The sequence below is a fragment of the Miscanthus floridulus genome, chromosome 3 (genome assembly GCF_019320115.1).
Source record: "Miscanthus floridulus cultivar M001 chromosome 3, ASM1932011v1, whole genome shotgun sequence".
In the NCBI taxonomy this organism is placed as follows: Eukaryota; Viridiplantae; Streptophyta; class Magnoliopsida; order Poales; family Poaceae; genus Miscanthus; species Miscanthus floridulus.
In genome coordinates this window covers 137,192,717-137,219,499 of record NC_089582.1, presented here as the reverse complement: position 1 = coordinate 137,219,499, position 26,783 = coordinate 137,192,717, and the positions used below count along the sequence as shown (strand labels likewise).

The window sequence follows — 26,783 nt, the reverse complement described above, 5'->3', positions numbered from 1 at the left end:
CCCCTCTTAGTCCTTGGCAAACCCAACACAAAATCCATAGATATATCAGCCTAAGGAGTAGAAGGAACATGAAGAGACATATACAAACCATGTGGGTTCAACCGCGACTTAGCTTTTTGACATGTGGCACACCGAGCCACGTACCGCTCTACATCTCGCCTCATCCTTGGCCAAAAGAAGTGTGTGGACAACACCTCCTCTGTCTTCTTGGCACCAAAATGTCCCATCAATCCGCCTCCATATGCCTCCTGCAACAACAAAAGACGAACGGAACCAACTGGAATACATAGGCGGTTAGCTCTAAACAAAAACCCATCGTTGATCATAAACTTATTCTATGTGCGTCTCTCTCTACAATTAAGCAACACATCCTTAAAATCAGGATCAAGCGCATATTGTTCTTTAATTGATTGAAGACCAAAAATTTGACAATCAAGTTGGGACAGCAATGTATATCTTCTAGACAAAGCATCAGCAATCACATTATCCTTCCCTTTCTTGTGTTTGATAATATAAGGAAAAGATTCAATAAATTCAACCCATTTAGCATGTCTACGATTCAGATTATTTTGAGAGCGAAGATACTTAAGCGATTCATGATCAGAATGAATAACAAATTCTTTAGGCCACAAATAATGACGCCACGTCTCTAAAGAATGAACAAGTGCATACAATTCCTTATCATACGTGGAATAATTAAGAACAGGGCCATGCAATTTTTCACTAAAGTAAGCAATGAGTTTACCATCTTGCATCAAAACACCTCCAATACCAACTCCACTAGCATCACATTCTAGCTCAAAAGTCTTACCAAAGTTTGGAAGTTGTAGCAATGGTGCGTATGTAAGCTTGTCCTTCAAAGTGTCAATGGACTCCTCATGTGTCTTTCCCCAATGGAACACCACTCATTTCTTCGTCAACTCATGCAACGGGGTAGCAATGGTGCTAAAATCTTTGATGAAGCGGCGGTAGAATCCTACAAGACTAAGAAAACTCCTCACCTGTGTGACAGTTTGGGGAACCGGCCAGCTCTTTATGGCTTCAATTTTCATCTCGTCCACCTCAATTCCCTATGGAGTTACAACATAGCCAAGAAAAGAAACTCGATCCGTGCAAAAGATGCACTTCTCAAGGTTACCAAATAAATGTGCATCACGTAAAGCATTAAAAACAGCATGTAAGTGATCCATATGTTCATCAACAGACTTGCTATAAATCAATATATTATCAAAGTAAACTACCACAAAATGACCAATAAAAGTTCTTAAAACCTCATTCATTAAGCGCATGAAAGTGCTAGGTGCATTTGTCAATCCAAAAGGCATAACTAACCACTCATACAACCCGAATTTGGTTTTAAACGTAGTTTTCCATTTATCTCCAAGTTTCATTCTAATCTGGTGGTAGCCACTTCACAAGTCAATCTTAGTGAAAATTATAGAACCACACAACTCATCAAGCATGTCGTCTAGCCTAGGAATAGGATGACGATACCGAATAGTAATATTATTGATGGCTCTACAATCAACACACATATGCCAAGTTCCATCTTTCTTAGGAACCAAAAGTACAGGAACGACACAAGGACTAAGGCTTTCACGTACATACCCGCGGTCCAAAAGGTCTTGGACTTGCCGCTGAATTTCCTTAGTCTCCTCAGGATTGGTTCGATAGGCAGCACAGTTGAGCAAGGTTGCTCCTAGAATCAAATCAATTTGATGCTCTATTTCTCTCATAGGTGGCAGCCCCGGGGGTATCTTACCTGGAAAAATGTCCTCATACTCCTGCAAAAGGTTAGTGACAGCAGGAGGCACCGAGCTAACAATATCATCAAGCAAAAACATAGCTCATTTGCATACCAAAGCATAGCAAATATCATCATTAGAAATTTCAGCAAAGTCACATTTTGTTGCAAACATAACACCACCCTTCAATTTAATCCCCTCAGCCTTAGAAATAGATGTAGACTTATCCTTTTTAGGTGGGAAAATAGAATTAGCAACTTACTGATTTTCAGATGGGACATCATTCAAACTAGCAGCGCGTTCTCTATCAGCTTTTATAATTTGAGCAGGGGTCAAAGGTACCAAAGTAATTTTCTTTCCTTTATGCACAAAAGTGTATTTATTACTTCTACCATGGTGTGTAGCATCATTATCATGTTCCCGAGGATGACCCAATAAGAGTGAACAAGCTTGTATAGGTACCACATCACAATCAACAGAATCAGCATACGAACCAATAGAAAATGATACTCTGCAAGTTTGTGTTACCTTTGCTTTACCTGAATCATTTAGCCACTGAATATGGTAGGGACGTGGATGTGGGCGTGTGGTCAAGCCAAGCTTCTTGACCAAATCAGAACTCACCAAATTGTTGCAGCTACCTCCATCAATAATGACACGTGCGTGACGGTCGCTGATGACGAAGAAAATTTGGAACAAGTTATGGCGTTGTAGCTTCTCAGGTTGCTGGACTTGTGAGCTGAGCACCCGCTGTACAATGATGCTCCTATAGGCCGCCGTGGCCTCATCACCAAGGACTTCGCCGTCCTTCTCATCTGCATCTTGGTCTTCTTCATCCTTAATGTCAGAGGTGCTGATGTAACCATCTTCTGTAGCAATATATGCCTATTGACTTGGGCAGTCCTTCTGCACATGGCCAATGCCATGACAGCGGTGGCACTGAATGCCCGAAGTGCATCCCGTCGATGCAACGGATGAGGAACTCTTGATAGGCATCTGCAAAGAATTTTTACCTAAATCTGAAGGTCATGTGGGAGGTGCCTTAGGTGTAGCAGAAACTCTAGACGCTGTTGGTCACTTGCTCGCTGGTGGAGGCGGCCAAAAAGTGGTTGGCTTGGTCAGCCCCAAAGATGGTGCCGAGCGTGGCATGTATGTGGTGGTGCTGACCTTGCTCTTGCTCTGTTGTTTACGCCCCTGCAATTCCTTTCCTGCAAGCATAGCAAACTGAAACAACTGGTTGACAGTATTAAATTCTTTATAATCAACATTGTCCTGAATCTCATGCCTCAAACCCGAATAAAAATGACAAATGGCATCTTTGTTTCTCTCCACAACACTACAGCATATCAATCCATTTTGGAGCTCACCATAGTAATCATGTACAGATTTATCTCCTTGTTCTAAACACATTAATTTCTTACGTAAGTCTCTATGATAAGAAGGAGGAACAAAGCGATCACGCATAGCTACCTTAAGTTCTTCCCATGTACCAGGTAAAGCATCCTGTGCAGCTAGCCCATTCCACCAAATAATGGCAAAATCCTTAAACTCACTAGTAGCTTGACAAACTCTATGATGCTCAGGAATAAGGTGGGCACTAAACTTTTATTCTACTGTCATCTCCCAATCAAGATATCCCTCAGCATCGTAATGACCCAAAAAAGATGGTATTGTGAACTTAATCTTAGCATAAGGATCATCGGGTACACAGTGATTATTACATTGATGGTGGTGGACACCACTCATACCTGTCGTGTTGCGGTGAAGACATCGTCGTAATCTTGCTTGTCGAAAGGCTGCTCGATCTATGTTTCTAGCAACATCATGCACTGTGTCTTCTGGCAAGAGACCATCGGTGTTGCTGCTGGAGACGTCATTGTTGTTGACCGCCACCAATGTTTCCAACTCAGTAACCTTGTCGGTTAGCGTGGAAATTCATTTGTCCAATCTCTCCATGCTGTTGCTAATGTTGAGTTCAATGAGTGCGTCAGTGACTGCCTTTCTGACGGCCTCATTCATCCTTTTTTGGGCATCCTCTACAACAGTTTGTAGTTGCTCTTGGCTGACACACTCGTTGAAACCCTTAGAATTGTTATCTCCAGTCTGATCACCTCCTGCCATGGTAAACACAAAAACAGGAACAAACGGTGAAAGTTATTGTAACACCCCGGTGTTATGCCTGCACTTAGGCATTGCTAATCATGCATATCGTGCATCATCAAGCATCCTAATCACACATGCGTAATCTTGCATATAACAACTGAAACATTACTTCGAAACATACGAAACATGTTGTGAAAAGTAAATAAGGCATACACTTATTAGAGTTGTTTTGCTCTGATTCTTGCTTGCTAGTTGAGTAGAAACTGTTGGTTATGCTTGTAAATCATCTAGATTTGTTTAGCACAATTTTTGGAGCAAGGTTTGTATTCAAATTAATTCAAAATTTTGCTTCCCAAAGTAATTTCCCAAAATTAGGGTTTTGAGTTAAAAATTTAACTTTGATTCTATAATTTAAAATCTAGATAGATTTGGACTTTGGTCATAAAAGCAAAGTTGTAGAGAATTAAATTCTAAGCAACTTTCATTTTTGGTACATTTTCATAAGAGGTCATTTTCTTGCTCAAAATAATATTTGAAAGATGGCATTTAAATTCCTTGAAAAATTTATTTGAAAAATGTTTTTTTTTCCTCCTTCGCGGGCCGCCGCCTCGCTTCTGGCCCGCCTGCCAAAGCCGGCCCAGTGCGCCAGCAAGCCGCCCGCAGCCGCGCGCCAGCCCATCGCGCCTCGGCCCAGCCCAGCCCCGCGCGCCGCGCCGTCCCCCTGCTGCTCGCCGCGCCACGCCACGACCGCGGCAGAAAGCGTCCGCCGCGTGGCGACCGCATGCCGGCGTCAACTGCCACGCGGCAGCCGCGGCCTGACACCGCGCCCACGCGCCCGCCTTCACCTGCTGATGCCCGTGCACTCGCTCACTCGCGCCCATGCTTCTTCTTCTTCCCTCCAGAGCTAAGAGCTCGAGCTCCGCCCTCGCCGCGCCTGCCGCTCCGCCGACGCCAAGCTCTCGCACCGCCACGTCATTTTCCGATTGCTCGCGCCCACAGCCGCGCCTCACCTTCCTTCGGCTCACGCTCGCGCTTGCGCCGCCTTCCGAGCCCTGGGTGAGCTTCCCCGCGCCTCGCCACCGACGTCCATGGCGCCGCCGTGCTCGGCCGCCGTGGAGCGCCCTCTTTCTCCCCTTCTCAGCCGTGCTTAGCTGCCTTCTTGCTTGCGCCATAGCCTCGCACACCTATTGCGCTCACTGGCTTGCGCTGCCATGGCCGGAGACGGCCGCCGGCCGCGGGCCGAGCCGCGCCGTCGCGCCAGCGCGCGCGCCCCGGCGTGTCACCATGCCTCGGCTGGCCAGGCCGAGCCAGGCCGGGGGCTGACGCCCTGTTGGGCCGTCTCCCTCTCCCTCGCGCTCGGGCTGCGAAGGCCGGTGATGGCCGTGGGCCAACTGTTCCCTTCGGGCCGGCCCAGTAACGCTTAAGTGAATTGATTTTCATTATTCTTTATTATTTGAAATCTGAAATGGTTTGAAAAATATTTGGATGGTCAAACTTGCTCCAAATTTGTTGAAACAAATTTTGCTAGGTTCCTTATCATCAGATCTACTTGGGAAAATTTTTGCATGTCATTTTTGGGATACTTTTCTGTAGGATTTTTTTTAATCATGGATATTGCTGATAACTTGAAAAATATGTAGAAAAATCTATAGTCTGCAGAAAAATATGATTTCAAGTTTGTTAATCTTCTTAGGTCATGTACTTCCTATGAAAAATATGTTTCATGCATGTGCTGTGGAAAAATTTTGAGGTGTAGTTCAAGTGCCTTTAATGGCTGATTTTTGTTATTTTTGCTAAAGAGCAAACTTTGTATAAAACATGCATGTGATAATTTTTGTACAGTCATTATATGCTATTAAGAACCTAGGAAAAATACTAATTCTGTTGTTTGACACTTTTCATAGTACAAAGTAATTTCATGCTCATTTTTATGCTATAGCTTGTCATTTTTGTGTAGGATAGTTTACTTATCCAAATGTCATGAAATTTTTATGGTAGTCTGTTTAGGGTAGTAGGATGCTACTGTAATTTTCTCAGATTTTTAGGAGCATCAGAAATGTATGTTGTTATTCAAACCTATTATTAATTAGGGTTTAAGCAAGTGTTGCTTTAAGTGTGATTAAGAAAGTAGTAAAGCTTTGGTGTATCTTTGAAGCATTTCATAAGATAGGTTAACTTAACATATTAGTAGTAGAAGAGAATGCAGTAAATGACATGTGCTTGTAGTATAGTTCTTAGATGATGTTGACTACCTTGCATTTCAACATATCCATTACATTCATCTCCTTCGATGCACCGTTTGCATAATCACTTACGCGCATTGCATCATACAGGATCGCAAACTGAGAACCCAGTCGTCATACCCGAGGAGCCCGAGGAGCAACTCGAGGTGCAGCAGCAGGAAGTGCCAGAAGTCGACGAGGAGGATGTTGAGGAACTTCTAGAGTGCCCCGATCACCGTCCGAGCTCCTTCGAGAGAGGCAAGCCCCAGAGCATTTTTCTCCCGGTTTGCAATTATTTAATTAAATACTTTACTTTAAATTGATGCATTACGTTCAGGAGTTGTTTGCAACCGTTGCTGCATTATACCTTGCTTACCTTTGTTATACTATATCCTTGTTACCCTGGTATCCGCAGTCGAGTCAATGCTTAGCTGGCTTAGACCGGTAGAAGTCGGGTGATTTCCTGTCACCTGCGAGCTATAGGTGGTTACCTGGATCTGCTTGGATGACTATGAAGTCATGGTATAACTAAGTGTTAAATGAAGTTGAGACCGGATGGAGACTTGCAGAGTTTTGGACTGTAGTGTTTTCGTCTGTGTCGATTAAGGACCGACCGTTGTTGGGCCTCGAGTCATGTTGAACGCATGCCTTACATTTAGCTGGCCGAATAAAGTACCTTCCGACCGCGAAGCTAGGAGATTTTTCGGGCCGAGTAGATTGCCCGCAATGCACTGTACCGAAGCAGGTGTGGTAGGACACGGGGGCGAGATGATAAGACCAAAGTGCAGTCGGTCGGCCCCCGGGTACATGTGGTTCCTGGCAAACTCGAGATTCCTGGAAAGTTGACTCGGTGATCAATATCTCACTTTAGCGGGTGAGTGAGGTTTGTGTAAGGAATAAATCACCAGCTGGTTAGGAATCGATTCGAATCGCCATCGCTCCTGGATAGTGAGCACTTGACTTGAGTTACTTCATCGTAGTAAATGTTATGGAACACTTGGACAGTTATAGTGAATATGACAGTATGGAAATTGTTTAATGATCATTGGTTATCATTATCTGCTTAATCACATGATTACTCTAGCATAGGTGCAAATCTAGTTGACAGGTTAATAATAATTAACTTGGCAATAATGCTTTTAGAAAGGTTCTTGAAATGCTAAAAATGCTTCTTTTTGCAAATGAGTCAGCTACCCTACTATAAAGCCCTTCATAATCCTTGGTGTCAGTTATTTTTGGTTATGTCGGGTAAGTCTGGCTGAGTACCTTCTCGTACTCAGGGTTTTATTCCCACTTGTTGCAGATGGGCAGATGTATTATGGCTACTGTATCAACTGCCTTTATCCTGCGATGGGTGATGCTTAGGACCATGGGCATGGTCATTCCTTACGTCTCATCTGATGCTTTTGTTGGAGATGATCATCCGCTGGCACTATATTTAAACTCCGCGTGAGTGTGTGTGTGGTTTGAACAAATAACTTCCGCTACTTTTATTCGAACTGGTTTGTAATAACTATGTTTAAAACTCTGATGTATCTGAGACCGCGACTTTTATGTAATATGTGATGGTGACTGCTAAACTTATTACGATCATGGCTGGGACACGAGTTGGTTTGAAATCCTTCGTGATTTCACGGACTACCGGGTTATACGGGCTTAAGTTTGTCAATCGTCTGCTCTGGTGGATGATTTTCTTACTTAATTTCGTATAATTGGTCGGTTCTGCCACAGCTGGTATCAGAGCATGGTTTAGCGTGTTACTCTTCACAAGTGTATTTAAAACAAAAAGGCATTTGGAAAACGTGATTTTAAAACTATAAAGTGTGCCAGTGATCATATCCTTTATGCCCAGTTAAGGACTTTAGGTGGCTTAATTAAGTACTGACTGGGGTTCTTGCATCATATTTCTCTTTCGTCGCTCATACGGCGTGCTATTGTATGAGTGCCACTTGTTTGAGTGGTAATGAATGGATCATTTGCCTCTACGCCTCGGTAAGTGTGAGTTGTGAGAGCATGATCGGATACACTGCCGATCTAGGGTGAATGCTTATATGATGCTGGAGTAATTACATGTTCTACGCATGTTTTACAAAGGTGTCCCATGTAAGGGTCTTCCGTCGGTGGAGGCGATGCCGTCAATAGGACGATGGTTCGGGTAGTTACTACCGTTGTACACGTATCTGGGGATTCGTGTAGAGCGTGTAGATAAAACTTTACTGCTTTTATGCATTCATTGGGAATGGGGCTAAAATGAATCTTCTGCAGGTACATAACAACGCTATCGTGTAGAACGTATTAGCTACGTATTGAGAGATCGTTGTATGCCACCGAATTAGTCGTTAGAAATTATTATTTCCTAAGTTTGTGAGAACGTACGACCCGTACATACATCATGTTACTTGGGCATCTCATTCATCTCATGCATACCTCCCCTTATAAATTGATTATCTTATTTTGATAAAAGTGTATCACCTAAAATATGTTTCCCCGAAGTAATAAGAGAACTTTTGCTACAGATGGCCCGCACGAAGCAAACCGCCCGTAAGTCCACCGGAGGAAGAGCACCCCGACGTCCGTTGGCCCTGAGGGAGCACCGCACCATGGACACCTTCTTGAGTGAGTTTGGCATGCCAACTTTGCTTTGGAGAGTGCTCCATGATGTGGGGTACCCAGAGGGTCAAGAGCCGGTGTACTCGTGGAATGAAAGTCAGTTAGCAGATGATGGACTTGTAGTGGTGGAGATCACGGTTCCTGCTCTCGGTGATGCTCTAGATTGGGATGGTTGGCATTTGGAGTTTGAGGGCCGCACTCCAGCTGAGGGTGCAGAGGGAGCAGCCTTCCGTGTCATCAGGGACATTATGAGCAGATTTCCCAGTGAGCTTGCTGCAGCTCTAGCTGGTACTTTTCCTAGGGATGATCCTCGTGATGCCATTTGGGTTCAGCCTTCGGGAAGTGCATTGGTCAGAGGTCCAGCTGAGGGACAGGCTAGCGACAACCAGGCAATGAGTGCTATGTTCGCCGCCATCAGAGCGTATGAGGGTCTCGAGAGTACCTACTGGACTTTGACTGGCTTGCGTAGTGAGGATAAGCTCAAAGGGAAGAAGCAGAAGAAGAGACAGGCACGAGCTATAGCTAGCTTGCAGGAGCAGTTGGCTGATATGAACTTACAGCGAGATCAAGCGGTTGAGAGAGGTGATAGAGCTATGCAGCGAGTGCATACGTTGACTCAAGCCAACAACAATGCAGACCGCATGATTGGACAGTTGGTTCAAGAAAGGAATGAAGCCTGGAACGCAAGAAACCTTCTGCTGCAGAGGGTCGATGAGCTAGAGGAATACAACGGCTACTTGCACGAGGAGTTTCACGCGCTCTACAATGGGGTTGGCCCATATGCTCCACCGAACGTCGCTGGTATGGACGTTGACAACGACAACGAGGACGAGCCTGCAGTTTCACCTGGGGGTGATGGTGACGTCTCCGATCCCGACGATGGCCCCGAGGAGTAGGCTAGTTGCTTTGTGCTAGTATCTAGGTCTTGTCGCGATGACCTTTCTTTTGTTGACATGTAATCTATCGTATGTTGCTTCGAATGTATGAGACTTGGCATATGGTTGGAACTTGATTTTAGAATGCGATATCTGAACGCATAAAAAGTCCAGTGTATGTATGCTGGCAATGTGATTGTATGGACGCAATGTTTGCCGTTGAAGTAATTCGATTAAGTGCTGTTGTTTTAATTGGAATGCGATTGTTGTGCCTCTGTTTTTATTGTATGAATATATTCTCTCCAGTAAATTCAGTATGGCATAATTTTTCCTTCACTCGCAATTATTACAGCGTCACTCAATCGTACTTGTTGCTGAAATATGCAGATGACAAACACTCGCCGAACCACGTATGAGGCCGCTGAGCCCGGTGCCAACGGTGCGAGGACTGGTGGTGGTGGTGGTGGAAACCACAGCAACAACAATGAACCTCCCCATGAACCGCATTTGCGACCTCCTCCCCCGTTTACCCCCGAAATGTTCCTCGCACAGCTGCTCGGGAGTTAGCGCAACATAGAACAATCTCAGAAGAACATGGAGGATCTTCTCAGAACCATCGCCAACAATGTTCAACATGGTAACAATCAAGGTGGTGGCATGGGAGTGAACCAATATAACAGCTTCAAAGATTTCATGGACACCAGGCCACCAGTCTTCAAGGAAGCAACAGAGCCACTCGATGCTGAGGAATGGATCAACACGATAGAAGATAAATTCCGTGTGTTGATAATGACTGAGGTGCTGAAAACGGAATATGCTGCACTTCAATTGCAAGGACCGGCGGGAATGTGGTGGAAGCACCATCGCACCACCTTCCCTCCAAATGCTCAAATTTCTTGGAGAGAGTTTGCTGAGGCCTTCCGTGGAGTCTATATTCCACCCGGACTGACCGAGATGAAGTTGGGAGAGTTTCTGGCATTGAACCAGGGCACCAAAACCGTGACGCAATACCTGCATGCCTTCAACAACTTGTGTCGCTATGCTCCCGACATGGTTCACACAGATGCTAAAAGGATAGCCAGTTTTAAGAGGGGTCTTAATCCAAAAATGATGAAGCATGTTGGTATCAACAACCGCGTCAGATTCAACGACTTCATCAGCGACTGTCTGAAGCAGGAGAAGAATAACAACGCCAGCACCGCAGCCAAGACACGTAAGAGAGCCTTTGAAGGAGGGCCATCTCAAGCTAGGGCACCTATGGGAGGTCGTCCTCCTTATCGCCCATCGGCACCTGGCGCTAGATTCAGGCCACCTCAGCCAAGAAGTCAGAATTTCCGTGGACCTCAAAAGCCGTACAAGATGGCAGTACAGCCCAACAAAGCAGCCGCAACTGCGGTACAAGGTAGTTCCAAGGGAGCTGTGGGATCTGCCGGGACAGTAAGAGGACCCTGCTATAACTGTGATCAACCCAGTCATTTCTCGAGGTTTTGTCCGTACCCGCCTAAGAAGAAGCAGCAGACTTATAATGCTAGAGTGCATAGTACAACAGTGGATGAAATTCCAGAGGGAGAGCCCGTCACTGCTGGTAAGTTTCCTATCAACGAAAACCCTGCAGTTGTTCTATTTGATTCTGGATCATCGCATTCTTTTATGAGTCAAGCATTTGCACATAAACATGGACAACTATGCACAGAATTGGGTTATGGGTACCGTATAAGTTCAGCAGGGGCTGATGTTTTGACCAACCAGATGGTTCGAGGGGCAACCCTTGAATTAGGTAGCAGGAAGTTTCAAGTGAATTTAATAGTTATGCCTGTGTTAGTTTTGGATGTCATTATCGGGATGAATTGGATGAAGGATTGGGGTGCAGTCATAGATATGGGAAGTCGAGTACTTACCCTTAAGGATCCCCTGGGTAAGGGTACTTTCCAAGTACCATTGCCTCGAAGGACAGACCTTATAAGTGTTACATGTGCTACGGCAGTCACACCTATTCATCAGATTCCGGTAGTGTGTGAATTCCCGGACGTATTTCTGGATGAGCTACCTGGTCTTCCACCAGATAGGGAGATTGAGTTTGGAATCAAGCTAGTCCCCAGAATAGCTCCGATTTCAAGGAGACCTTATCGGATGCCTCTAGATGAGTTAGCTGAGCTGAAGAAGCAATTAGAAGATTTGTCGAAAAAGGGGTTTATTTGACCAAGCAAGTCTGAATGGGGATGTCCCGCTTTGTTTGTGAAAAAGAAGAAAGAGGGCACGTTGAGAATGTGCGTAGATTATAGGCCACTCAACGCTGTGACCATCAAGAATAAATATCCCTTGCCTCATATTGATGTTCTGTTTGACCAATTATCCAAGGCCAAGGTGTTCTCAAAAATAGATTTGAGATCCGGTTATCATCAGATCAAGATTAGGCCACAGGATATACCGAAAACTACATTTTCCACCAGATACGGGTTGTATGAGTATCTTGTCATGTCTTTTGGCTTGACGAATGCTCCCGCATAGTTTATGTTTTTGATGAATACAGTTTTCATGCCAGAATTGGATAAGTTTGTGGTAGTGTTCATCGATGACATTCTGGTGTACTCCGAGAACGAAAAAGATCATGAAGAGCATCTGAGAACTATCTTGACCAGACTTAGAGATCATCAATTGTATGCTAAGTTTAGCAAATGCGAATTCTGGTTGAAGGAAGTTCCTTTCCTTGGTCACATTCTGTCAGAGAATGGAGTTTCAGTCGATCCAAGTAAGGTGCAAGAAGTTATGAATTGGAAAGCACCGACCACAGTTCCTGAGGTTAGAAGTTTCTTAGGATTAGCAGGTTATTACCGTTGCTTTATACCAGATTTCTCGAAGATCGCCAAACCAATGACAAGCCTCCTTCAGAAGGATCATAAATTTGTGTGGACAGAAGAGTGTGAAGCAGCTTTCCACACTTTGCGGAAACTGTTGACCACTGCTCCGGTTCTAGCACAACCAGATATTGAGAAACCATTTGATGTGTTTTGCGACACATCAAAAACTGGATTGGGTTGTGTCCTTATGCAAGAAAGGAGAGTCATTGCTTATGCATCACGACAGTTGAGAAAGCACGAGGTCAACTATCCAACACATGATCTTGAACTTGCTGCAGTTGTGCACGCCCTCAAAATTTGGAGACATTATCTACTTGGTAATGTGTGCAATATTTTCATGGATCATAAGAGTCTTAAGTATATCTTTACCCAACCAGAGCTAAACATGAGACAACGTAGATGGTTGGAATTGATCAATGATTACAACTTGAATGTGCAATATCATCCTGGTAAAGCCAATGTAGTGGCAGATGCTTTGAGCAGAAAGTCACATTACTTGAATGTGCAGCCATTACTTGAAGATGGATTCGATCTAATGCATCCTGCTGTGTTGCATAGTATTCAGATTAGTTGCTCTTTGGAGAGTAAGATAATAGAAGGTCAGAAAACTGACAAGGGGATATTCCACATCAAAGAGAAAATAAAAGAAAAGCCGTCTCAACACTTTAAAGTGGATGAACAGGGCGTGTTGTGGTTTGACAACCGTCTTGTGGTTCCCAAGGATCGAGAGCTTAGGAATAAACTCATGGATGAAGCTCACCTTTCTAAGCTATCTATCCATCTCGGAAGTAGTAAGATGTATCAAGAACTAAGATCTCGTTATTGGTGGACCAAAATGAAGAAAGAAATTACAGCATATGTTGTCAGATGTGACACATGTTGTCGAGTGAAAGCCATTCACATGAAACCTGCCGGTATGTTGCAACCCTTATCAGTCCCTGGTTGGAAGTGGGACGACATCAGCATGGATTTTATCACGGGTTTGCCCACTACTCAAAAAGGACATGATTCGATATGGGTAATTGTGGATCGTCTTACCAAGACCGCTCATTTCTTGCCTGTCAAAACAGACTATTGACCACCTCAATATGCCGAGAGATATATCGCAAAAATTGTGAGGTTACATGGAATACCAAAGACCATAGTGTCTGATAGAGGCTCACAGTTCATGGCTCATTTTTGGGAACATTTACACAAAGGCTTAGGAACTAGTTTGATTCGCAGTACCGCTTATCATCCTCAGACAGATGGTCAGACTGAACGAGTAAATGCTGTTTTGGAGGATATGTTGAGAGCCTGTGTATTGTCTTCTAAGGGATCATGGGAGTCATGGTTACCGTTAGCTGAGTTTTCTTATAATAATAGCTATCAAGAAAGCATCAAGATGGCCCCATTCGAAGCTTTATATGGTAGAAAATGTAGAACACCATTGAATTGGATTGAGCCTGGTGATAGAAGGTATTATGGCATTGACTTTGTAGAAGAAGCCGAGAAGAAAGTTCATATTATTCAGCAGAATATGAAAGCTGCCCAATCACGTCAAAAAAGCTATGCAGACAAAAGAAGGAGACCCCTTGTGTTTGAAGTTGGTGACTATGTTTATCTAAAAGTCACGCCAATGAAGAAGAAAAGGTTTGGAATCCGAAGAAAGCTTGCCGCGAGATTCGTAGGACCATACAAGATCTTGGAACAAAGAGGTCCGGTAGCCTACAAGTTAGAGTTACCTGAGACAATGAGTACCGTTTTCCCAGTTTTCCATGTATTACATCTCAAGAAATGTTTGCGTGTTCCGGAGGAAAGAATAGAACCTCGAGGTATTCAACTCAAATCAGATTTGGTGTATCGTGAGCAACCAGTCCGGGTGTTAGATACTAAGGAACGTGCTACTCGAAATAGTGTGGTGAAAACATACAAGATACAATGGGATCATCATGATGAGGGAGATGCAACTTGGGAAACAGGAGAGTATCTACAAAAAGCTTATGAAGAATTTTATAACAAATGGTTCGTAACCCAAATCTCGGGATGAGATTTTTATAAGGGGGGAGGGCTGTAACACCCCGGTGTTATGCCTGCACTTAGGCATTGCTAATCATGCATATCGTGCATCATCAAGCATCCTAATCACACATGCGTAATCTTGCATATAACAACTGAAACATTACTTCGAAATATACGAAACATGTTGTGAAAAGTAAATGATGCATACACTTATTAGAGTTGTTTTGCTCTGATTCTTGCTTGCTAGTTGAGTAGAAACTGTTGGTTATGCTTGTAAATCATCTAGATTTGTTTAGCACAATTTTTGGAGCAAGGTTTGTATTCAAATTAATTCAAAATTTTGCTTCCCAAAGTAATTTCCCAAAATTAGGGTTTTGAGTTAAAAATTTAACTTTGATTCTATAATTTAAAATCTAGATAGATTTGGACTTTGGTCATAAAAGCAAAGTTGTAGAGAATTAAATTCTAAGCAACTTTCATTTTTGGTACATTTTCATAAGAGGTCATTTTCTTGCTCAAAATAATATTTGAAAGATGGCATTTAAATTCCTTGAAAAATTTATTTGAAAAATGTTTTTTTTCCTCCTTCGTGGGCCGCCGCCTCGCTTCTGGCCCGCCTGCCGAAGCCGGCCCAGCGCGCCAGCAAGCCGCCCGCAGCCGCGCGCTAGCCCATCGAGCCTCGGCCCAGCCCAGCCCCGTGCGCCACGCCGTCCCCCTGCTGCTCGCCGCGCCACGCCACGACCGCGGCAGAAAGCGTCCGCCGCGTGGCGACCGCATGCCGGCATCAACCGCCGGGCGGCAGCCGCGGCCTGACACCGCGCCCACACGCCCACCTTCACCTGCTGATGCCCGCGCACTCGCTCACTCACGCCCACGCTTCTTCTTCTTCCCTCCAGAGCCGAGAGCTCGAGATCCGCCCTCGCCGCGCCCGCCGCTCCGCCGACGCCAAGCTCTCGCACCGCCGCGTCATTTTCCGATTGCTCGCGCCCACAGCCGCGCCTCGCCTTCCTTCGGCTCACGCTCGTGCTTGCGCCGCCTTCCGAGCCCTGGGTGAGCTTCCCCGCGCCTCGCCACCGACGTCCATGGCGCCGCCGTGCTCGGCCGCCATGGAGCGCCCTCTTTCTCCCCTTCTCAGCCGTGCTTAGCTGCCTTCTCGCTTGCGCCATAGCCTCGCACACCTATTGCGCTCACTGGCTTGCGCTGCCATGGCCGGAGACGGCCGCCGGCCGCTGGCCGAGCCGCGCCGTCGCGCCAGCGCGCGCGTCCCGGCGTGTCACCATGCCTCGGCTGGCCAGGCTGAGCCAGGCCGGGGGCTGATGCCCTGTTGGGCCGTCTCCCTCTCCCTCGCGCTCGGGCCGTGAAGGCCGGTGATGGTCGTGGGCCAACTATTCCCTTTGGGCCGGCCCAGTAACGCTTAAGTGAATTGATTTTCATTATTCTTTATTATTTGAAATCTGAAATGGTTTGAAAAATATTTGGATGGTCAAACTTGCTCCAAATTTGTTGAAACAAATTTTGCTAGGTTCCTTATCATCAGATCTACTTGGGAAAATTTTTGCATGTCATTTTTGGGATACTTTTCTGTAGGATTTTTTTTTAATCATGGATATTGCTGATAACTTGAAAAATATGTAGAAAAATCTATAGTCTGCAGAAAAATATGATTTCAAGTTTGTTAATCTTCTTAGGTCATGTAATTCCTATGAAAAATATGTTTCATGCATGTGCTGTGGAAAAATTTTGAGGTGTAGTTCAAGTGCCTTTAATGGCTGATTTTTGTTATTTTTGCTAAAGAGCAAACTTTGTATAAAACATGCATGTGATAATTTTTGTACAGTCATTATATGCTATTAAGAACCTAGGAAAAATACTAATTCTATTGTTTGACACTTTTCATAGTACAAAGTAATTTCATGCTCATTTTTATGCTATAGCTTGTCATTTTTGTGTTGGATAGTTTACTTATCCAAATGTCATGAAATTTTTATGGTAGTCTGTTTAGGGTAGTAGTATGCTACTGTAATTTTCTCAGATTTTTAGGAGCATCAGAAATGTATGTTGTTATTCAAACCTATTATTAATTAGGGTTTAAGTAAGTGTTGCTTTAAGTGTGATTAAGAAAGTAGTAAAGCTTTGGTGTATCTTTGAAGCATTTCATAAGATAGGTTAACTTAACATATTAGTAGTAGAAGAGAATGCAGTAGATGACATGTGCTTGTAGTATAGTTCTTAGATGATGTTGACTACCTTGCATTTCAACATATCCATTACATTCATCTCCTTCGATGCACCGTTTGCATAATCACTTACGCGCATTGCATCATACAGGATCACAAACCGAGAACCCAGTCGTCATACCCGAGGAGCTCGAGGAGCAGCTCGAGGTGCAGCAGCAGGAAGTGCCAGAAGTCGACGAGGAGGACGTTGAGGAACTTCCGGAGTGCCCCGATCACCGTCTGAGCTCCTTCGAGAGAGGCAAGCCCCGGAGCATTTTTCTCCCGGTTTGTAATTATTTAATTAAATACTTTACTTTAAATTGATGCATTACGTTCAGGAGTTGTTTGCAACCATTGCTGCATTATACCTTGCTTACCTTTGTTATACTATATCCTTGTTACCCTGGTATCCGCAGTCGAGTCAATGCTTAGCTGGCTTAGACCGGTAGAAGTCGGGTGATTTCCTGTCACCTGCGAGCTATAGGTGGTTACCTGGATCTGCTTGGATGACTATGAAGTCATGGTATAACTAAGTGTTAAATGAAGTTGAGACCGGACAGAGACTTGCAGAGTTTTGGACTGTAGTGTTTCCGTCTGTGTCGATTAAGGACCGACCGTTGTTGGGCCTCGAGTCATGTTGAACGCATGCCTTACATTTAGCTGGCCGGATAAAGTACCTTCCGACCACGAAGCTGGGAGATTTTTCGGGCCGAGTAGATTGCCTGCAATGCACTGTACCGGAGCAGGTGTGGTAGGACACGGGGGCGAGATGATAAGACCAAAGTGCAGTCGGTCGGCCCCTGGGTACATGTGGTTCCTGGCAAACTCGAGATTCCTGGAAAGTTGACTCGGTGATCAATATCTCACTTTAGCGGGTGAGTGAGGTTTGTGTAAGGAATAAATCACCAGCTGGTTAGGAATCGATTCGAATCGCCATCGCTCCTGGATAGTGAGCACTTGACTTGAGTTACTTCATCGTAGTAAATGTTATGGAACACTTGGACAGTTATAGTGAATATGACAGTATGGAAATTGTTTAATGATCATTGGTTATCATTATCTGCTTAATCACATGATTACTCTAGCATAGGTGCAAATCTAGTTGACAAGTTAATAATAATTAACTTGGCAATAATGCTTTTAGAAAGGTTCTTGAAATGCTAAAAATGCTTCTTTTTGCAAATGAGTCAGCTACCCTACTATAAAGCCCTTCATAATCCTTGGTGTCAGTTATTTTCGGTTATGTCGGGTAAGTCTGGCTGAGTACCTTCTCGTACTCAGGGTTTTATTCCCACTTGTTGCAGATGGGCAGATGTATTATGGCTACTGTATCAACTGCCTTTATCCTGCGATGGGTGATGCTTAGGACCATGGGCATGGTCATTCCTTACGTCTCATCTGATGCTTTTGTTGGAGATGATCATCCGCTGGCACTATATTTAAACTCCGCGTGAGTGTGTGTGTGGTTTGAACAAATGACTTTTGCTACTTTTATTCGAACTGGTTTGTAATAACTATGTTTAAAACTCTAATGTATCTGAGACCGCGACTTTTATGTAATATGTGATGGTGACCGCTAAACTTATTATGATCATGGCTGGGACACGAGTTGGTTTGAAATCCTTCGTGATTTCACAGACTACCGGGTTATACGGGCTTAAGTTTGTCAATCGTCTGCTCTGGTGGATGATTTTCTTACTTAATTTCGTATAATTGGTCGGTTCTGCCACAGTTATCCCTACCAAATGACTACATGGTTGCAGTGGTGTCACTTTTCACAGCAAGTGGAAGCGTCTTACCAAGCTCTTACAAAGTTCTTACCAACGCAAGCAGTGGATGGTACAACCGGCAGCTGGTTTGTAATACCTATGAGGCAGTGGTACCGAGATTGCAAAGCCCTTTTTCTATACTGATCTGAAGAATTTGTGGAGCTTGGAAGGCAAACAAAGAGTAATATTTATATCTAGCATACAAGTCAGTAACAGAAAGTAATGCTGAATTATAGTCCAAAGTATTTGTTCTCATTGCTGGTCTAAAATGTTCCAAGTACCAGGCGTGTGATAAAAGTATGGTGGATAGAAAGGCGACAGGTGTGTGAAAAACAAGTATGGTGGATGGAAACAGCAACACAAACAAGGAACCAGACAACACACGCAAACACAGCTCACTTTGGTCTTCTCTATGTGCTCCTCTAGATATTGTTCCTCTTTTGCCCCTCTTTTTTTCTATTTTTTGGGCTGTCATTGTTTTTTGGGAAATTTCAACTTTTTTATTTTTTTGATATTTTTTCTTTACTTAGGAGCACAAAAGAAGTAACCACAGAAAATATGAGCTCAAACAAGTGTAAGACGTGGCCTGTGGAATTTTTAGAAAACTTGCTCAAAATCGACAAAAACCTTGTGACCACGAAAAGATGATCTTGTGACCACTTTTTGACCAATTTAAAATTTTTGAACCCCGACAAACCAGGGGATGGATGGATCCAAAATTTTTTTTTGATTGATTTTGATATATGGAACGTCAAAATCAGAGTTCGTATGCAAAAACTAGACCAGTTTTAAGAATTGGCTCCGAATTAGAGGACAAAACAGGAACAATGTGCACAAAACTGGTCACAACAGCAAAGATTTGATGGAAACGATGGGGGAAAATACATGAACTGGACTCTAACACGACCTAACCAGCAACAAGACCTTGACTAGGACACAACTCAACACGACGAACTCTGAAACTGAAATATGCAAAGGCTATGGCGCGGAAGGTTCTAGGACAGAAAAAACGAGTATGGCACTGGACTATGGGATGAATACAAAACACTCAAACTAGGGAATAAATGTGAACCTAATGGTATACCTTAGCTCTAATTACCACTTAATGGGAACGGGGATCCTGATCTTCCGTCAGGTGGTAACTATCGTTGTGGCGGAGAATGACACACCGATCTGGCTTCAGATCGAAAGATCGAACCCTGCAATCTTAGCACCACAGCTCCTCTGGTTATCAACCAAGTCTCAGACTAGGTTGACCTCACCAAGAAGGCTAATCCCTGCCTGTGTAATGAAGAACACAAGCAAGAACAAGAAAGAACACAACCAAATTGCAGATGAATGATTAATCTCTCAAAGATGGGGTCTTACAAACCGATGAACGATGAAACTATTCTTGACAGAATAATCTAAGCAAAACCTAAAACCTAATGATGGCAGCGACATATGATTATAAAGGTCTTAGGGTCGTCGTCTACCCTGGACGCACCCCCTAATGGGCCCAAACACGATACACGGTCCAACGGACCAAAAGACGGTGTTGCAGCACCCTGGTAGATTATGGATGCTAACTTGTTTCAACGATTCCTATTGATTCCGAAGAGCTTTTGATGTGAGACCACTTGGATTGGCTTCCTTATCAAATTATCTTTCCATCCATATATGGATCGTTGAAAACAGAGTCCGGATGCTTCCTGGGTGACCAGTTTAAGACAGACTGGTACTGGAGGCCGAGGGAGACTCGAAATCATGTTGGACGGGGCCTCCGGTTCCTGTTGGACGTCCTTGCTGGTCATCTTCGCCTTCACTATGTCTTATAAGTCCATCATGACCCTCTCCAATGTTCCTAAGCAAGATAACATCATTAGGTAGTAGTCTATTCTCAAAAGTATAAAAAGGATCGCTTAAGAACGAGCTCACCTCTAAATTGAGTTGACGCATTCGAGCCCAGGTCATTGGACCTTGCATGACGGTTGGAGGATCAGCGGGTACATCTAAAGGATTGATGTCCTCATCACCTTCATACTCCACAACCTCGATTCGTCGATCAGTCGCGCTAAGATTTGATCATCGCCCAAGTCGCTTCACCGACCAGCACCACGACGACAGGCAACCCCACCAGGGCGGAGCTAGGGGCAACCGCATTGAACATCACCGCCAACATGACCAGGAGGTTGACCAAGACATCTGAGTGCACCTCAACAATCTTCGAGATGCGCGACGATGTATCAACAAATGCCACTTTGGTCACAATGAAGAAGAAGTACGCCGCCGCTAGGAGTACGAGCGAGAGTATGGTAACCCGGACTCAGCTCTCGAGCCGCTCAACGCCGACAATGCTACAGACGATGGCGTCGACAACCCCAAAGGGTCCCCAGCATTCATGAGGGCGCTTCAAACACTTCAGTGGCCCTGTGGTTTTAAAATCACTGGGGTCGAGCCCTATGAGGGAAGGATGAACCCAACACAGTGGCTATAGGCTTACGCCGCTGTTGTTCGCCCCACCGGAGGAGACACCAGTGTCATGGTGAACTATCTTCCCATTATGCTCATGCCAACCACCATGAACTGGTTCACAAGCCTTGCCCCAGACTCCATCGGATCCTAGAAAGATCTAAAAAAGTCTTCACCGACAATTATATGGCTACGTGTACTCGGCCAGGCACCAAGCATGATCTCAACCACATCTACCAGAAGCCATCTAAGCTCTTTTGTAGCTACATCAGATGCTTTTCTGAGATGAGGAATTCTATTCTCAACATCACGGAAGCTGAGGTCATCACCACCTTCATTCGAGGACTCCATCACCGCAAGCTTCGCTCCAAGTTCCACCGCAAGCCACCCACAGGGATTGGCGAGATGATCACGACCGCCAACCAGTACGCTGACTCCGAGGAAGCTGAGGTGCGCTTCAATGATGATACGGGCACTCATCGCCCAACCTGTTGCTACGACGACCGCCTCGATGACCGACGCCACAATGACCGCCGCTACAACGACCGCAGTTACCATCGGGACAGCGACCGTGATCGGCCAAAAGGATCCAAGTCTGGTCAAAATCACCGCCACCGGCCAGACCACATCATCGCCACCGTTAATAAACCTCACGCCAAGCGCAACTACAACGAGCAATATAAGAAGGTCCTCGATGGCCCATGCCTTCTCCATAAGAATGCCAACTTCCTTGGCTTGGCTAAGGAGTTCTAGGACAAAAAGCTGGACAATGACACCAACGACGGAGCTGGGGGTCGCCGACCACCTGGGGGCAATAACAATGCCTTCTAGGATCACGACAAGGTGGTCGCCACCATCTTCGGGGCCTTGCCTCCACCGAGAGTAGAAGAGAGCTGAAGCTCGCCACCCAGCGGGTGCTCGCCATCACTACGGAAGACGTTGCCTCCAACCCTAGCTATCGCCCTTGGTCCGAGGTCCCCATCACCTTCAGCAGGGCCAACCAGTGGGTGGACATCCCCTACACAGGGCGTTTCCCCCTCATCCTCGACGCAATCATCCAGAAAGTGCTTTTCAGAAAAGTGCTCGTCGACGTTGGGAGCACTGTGAATCTCCTCTTCGTCGGAGCCCTAAAGGAGTTGGGCCTCAAGATAATAGATCTCACACCCTCAGACTCCTCCTTCTGGGGTGTGGTACCTGGCAGGGCATCAAAGCCGCTTGGAGAGATCACCCTACCAGTATAGTTCGGCACGGCAAGCGACTACCGTGTCAAGCACATCAACTTCTACGTCACCGACTTCAACACCGCCTATCACGCCATACTTGGTCTGCCAGCTCTGGCCAAGTTCATGGCTGTCCCACACTATGCTTATCTGGTGTTGAAGATGCCTTTGCCTGTAGGAGTCCTAGCCCTTGTGGGCCAACCTCTCCATAGTCTAGCCCTCGCCGAAGCCACCGACCTCTCCATCCGGATGGCTAGTGTGGTCACCGATGCCAAGATGGTGCCCGTCGATGACCTAGAGATCCCATCGTTGGAGCCTCCTCATGCCTCCACCAAGTCCAAGGAAACCAAGGAGGTCAGCCTCGGCCTCGACGACCCCTCCAAGACCATAAAGATTGGGGCTCACCTCGACCCCAAATAGGAAACCACGCTCATCTCCTTCCAACGTGCCAACACCGACGTGTTTGCTTGGAAACCTACAGACATGCCGAGGGTACCACGGGAGAAGATTGAGCACTCCTTGAATGTCTCGTCGATCGCCAAACCAATCAAGCAGAAACTCCACTGATTCACGCCAGACAAGAAGGAGGCTATTAGGGTAGAAATAAAATGGCTCCTAGCTGCCGGATTCATAAAAGAAGTGTATCATCCTAAGTGGTTAGCAAACCCTATTATTGTTCAAAAAAAGAATAAAGAATGAAGAATGTGTGTTGATTACACTGATCTTAACAAACACTGCCCTAAAGACCCCTTCAGTCTACCTCGGATAGACGAGGTTGTAGACTCCACCGCCGGCTATGAACTGCTCTCCTTCCTCGATAGTTACTTCGGCTATCACTAGATCTCCCTCAAGGAAGAAGACCAGATTAAGACATCGTTCATCATGCCTTTCGGCGCGTACTGCTACACCACCATGTCCTTCGGACTCAAGAACGCCAGGGCAACCTACCAAAGGGCCATCTAGATGTGCCTCGATCAACAGATTGGCCAGAGCCCTCCTTCAGAGATTGCTTCCCCTTCTTTACCTTCATCAGGTTCAGTGATCTCGCCATCAGCAGTGGTTGTCGCCGTGCCATCGGTGACATCCCTCCCTCCTTTAGAACCATCTTGACCCCAAGCTAGTGCATGGGGAAACTATTGCTATAGAGGTTCTTCATCTTCCCAGGTGGAGAGAGTGTCAGGGAGGTAGGACCAGTGCACCAAAACTTGAGGGATCAGAATATCATTTTGCTGACGAAGCTGATGGTCTAAGATTTCTTGAGGCACCTGCAACTGATTAGAAATGTCAGGTAGCTCTTGACTTACCATAGTAGCAGGTGGAATGGCCTTCTTTAGTTGGGATACATGGAACACCGGATGTATAAGACAATCTGGAGGCAGCTGTAAGGTCAAGATGGTGACTAGAGGGGGGGTGAATAGTCGTTTCTAAATTTAATCGCGTCAGCTAACCGAAACAAGTGCGGAATTAAAACTATCGGTCTAGCCAAAACTACACCCTTCTATCGAAGTTTACAAGTACCTTATAAAGATCCTAATTATGCAACAAAGGTGCCAGACTAGCTAGAGCTCACCTAATCAATTTTAGAAGCAAGGTCACACAAACCTATGCCACTAGTACTTCAAGCAACAAGGGAGCTCCTACACAAGTTAGTAAGCAAAAGCACAAAGCCACCTAAACTCACTAGCAATGCTCAATAACAAGGCAATCAATGCCAAATTAGAGAGCGCAATTACTTAGCTACACAAACTAAGCAATGTGACTAACAAGGTTACACAAACCAAATTAGTCACACAAGGGAGCTACTTCTATGCTACACAAGCAAAAAGGTTACTAGTAAGCTACACAAGCTAACTAATTACAAGAGCAACTACACAAGCACAATGAATATGAAATGTAAATACAAGCTTGTGAAAGGGGATTGTAAACCAACAGGAAGAACAAGGTTGACATGGTGATTTTTCTCCCGAGGTTCACGTGCTTGCCAACACGCTAGTCCCCGTTGTGTCGACCGCTCACTTAGTGGTTTGGCGGCTAATTGGCATCACCCACCAAGCCCGCATGTTGAGCACCACAAGAACCTACCCCAAAAGTGAGGGTAGCTCAATGACACGCTTTACTAGAGTTGCTCTTCGCGGCTCCCGTGGGGCGAGCACAATGCCCCTCACAAAGCTCTTCTCTAGAGCACCACACAAGCTTCTTACGGGCTTCGACGGAGACCACCCCAAGCCATCTAGGAGGTGGCAACCTCCAAGAGTAACAAGAACCACTGGCTTGCAACTCGATCACCTAGTGCCACTTGATGCAACCTCATGATGCAATCACACTAGAATTGCTCTCTCACACAATCGAATGATCACTATCAAGTATATGTGAGATGGAGGGCTCCCAAGCACTCTCAAGCATGGACACAAAGTCCCCTAAGGTGCTCAGCACTAGCCATGGCCGAGACCACCTTCTATTTATAGCCCCATGGGCTAAACTCGCCGTTACCCCTTCATTGGGCAAATTTCGAGACGATCGGACACTCTGGTCAGATCGACCGGACACACCCAGCTAGTGTCCGGTCACTCTACGCCATCCACATGTCGCTCTGCATTCAACCAGAGCCGCCCAATCTCAACAGTTAAGTTGCGACCGAACGCTGCACAGTGAATGACCGAACGCTGATGCGCCTGAGTCTGGTCATTTCCAGAGAGTTCCCCAAGCCTCTGTTTTGCGACCGGACATGTCCAATCCACCATGACCAGACATAGACCAGCGTCCGATCAGTTCTGTGCCCACGCGCCTAATTCTAGCGCCACCTACATCACCATACATCAGCACTGACCGGACGCAGACCCTGAGCATCCAGTCACGAGACCAAGACCATGCGCTCACTGCTGCCACTAAACGGATGCACCGATCCTGCCGAGGCCAGCATCCGATCAGTTCCGTGAAACCCTGTCTTTTATATATAGGGCGCCGGTGGCACCATTGGACTGTCCACACTCTATGGGCGGACACTCCGTCAGTGGAGTTTCGAACCCTTGCCTCCGTTCCTTTGCTGAGTTGATCCACATCAACTCTAACTTCGTCTCCTTTGTAAATGTGCCAACACCACCATGTGTATGTGTGTTAGCATTTTCACAAACATTTCCCAAAGGATTAGCCACTCAACTTGCCACGCCACTCAATCCTAGTGATGATGCAAAGTTAGATCACTCGAGTGGCACTAGATGACCGATATGCAAACAAGTTTGCCCCTCTTGATAGTACGACAATCTATCCTAAACTCAGTCATCAACTTCTCTACACACCTATGACTGGTGAAATGAAATGCCCTAGGTTATACCTTTGCCTTGCGTATTCCATTCCATCTCCTCCAATGTCGATGCAACACATGCACCAACATGATCAACAATGATATGATCCACTTTATATCATCACATGATCATATTGGTTCATCGATCTTGACTTCACTTGCTTTTCACTGTTGCCTTCGTCCATCGGCGCCAAGTCTTGCTTAAGCTTCACCGCCACGCGGTCCATCGCTCCAAAGCCTCCAACTTGCCCTTCACGCTTGCAACCGGTCCATCAAGCCAAGTCATGTCTTGATCTTCTCCTCCTTGATCACATGACTCAATATCATGTCTCATTTGCAATGAGCTCCTTCATCATCACATGTGTGAGCTTTGCAACATCTCCAAGCCATTTTCACCTTCATGGCATATGTTGATCCAACACATGTACCTATGGACTAATTACCTGTGTATCTCATATAAACACAATTAGTCCACCTAGGTTGTCACTCAATTACCAAAACCACACAAGGACCTTTCAATCTCCCCCTTTTTGGTAATTGATGACAACTCTACAAAGATATGGAGATTAAGCTCTTTTGGATTCATGTTGCTTGCCTAAGCAATTTTACCATGTGAAAATGATTTTGGACAAGTAACACAAACCCAAAATGGTAGTATTAGCTCCCCCTATATATGTGCTAGAGTGTTTGGTTTGAAGCTCGCACGTATTCATAGATTGGAATTGTGGGAGAGTAATTACTACCAAATGATGCTAAGGTGTATAAAGTAAACCTTTGAAGCATGATACCAATCGGAGTTGCACCTTTAAGTTCATCCTTAGCACCATGGTTAGCTAGATATCACTTGGAAATAAAATCACTAGATACCTCGTGAGATCAACATTAAAACCAAGGTACTAGCATTACTTGAAAAGCATACCAAGTGTCTCGCTATCATCCTATGCATGCTAGTTTTCATTTCATCAATCAAATTCTACAACTAGCATACCTCACACAAGCATGCATATTGAATTTAAGAACTTATGTAATGCAAGCAAACACATGAATATGCACATATCAAATGCAATCAATCAAAGTTCATGAGCTTGCTCCCCCTATTTGTGTGCTTCTCTTGTCCAAGAATTTTGATCCATCTCTTTTCTTCAATGTTGCTCCCTCTTTGTCCATGTCCATGTTCAACCTCTACTTCTTTGTTTCAATCTTTCATATCTTATCTCTCCCCTTTGTACAATCTCAATCTTAAAGCTTTCATATCTTTGTACAATCTCTTTCCCTTTGTCATCAATTTTCATAAAAGGTGTGCATCTCATTGATGCAAAGGTATGCATTTGGGGTAGATGGTTGAGACTTGAATCTTGCATTTTTTATGGACATCACTTGATTGTTGGAATGACACCACTTGTAGATACCAC

At 45.1% G+C, this 26,783-nt stretch overlaps 1 protein-coding gene and 1 pseudogene across 1 annotated transcript in view; one reads left to right on the top strand and one right to left on the bottom strand.

Moving 5' to 3' along the window:
* Nucleotides 1-26,783, bottom strand: part of LOC136544519 (uncharacterized) — a 121,102-nt gene that overhangs the window by 53,515 nt on the left and 40,804 nt on the right. The gene's annotated exons all lie outside the window — the stretch shown is intronic.
* The window catches only part of LOC136542566 (ervatamin-C-like), a 68,487-nt pseudogene that overhangs the window by 3,713 nt on the left and 37,991 nt on the right, over nt 1-26,783 (top strand).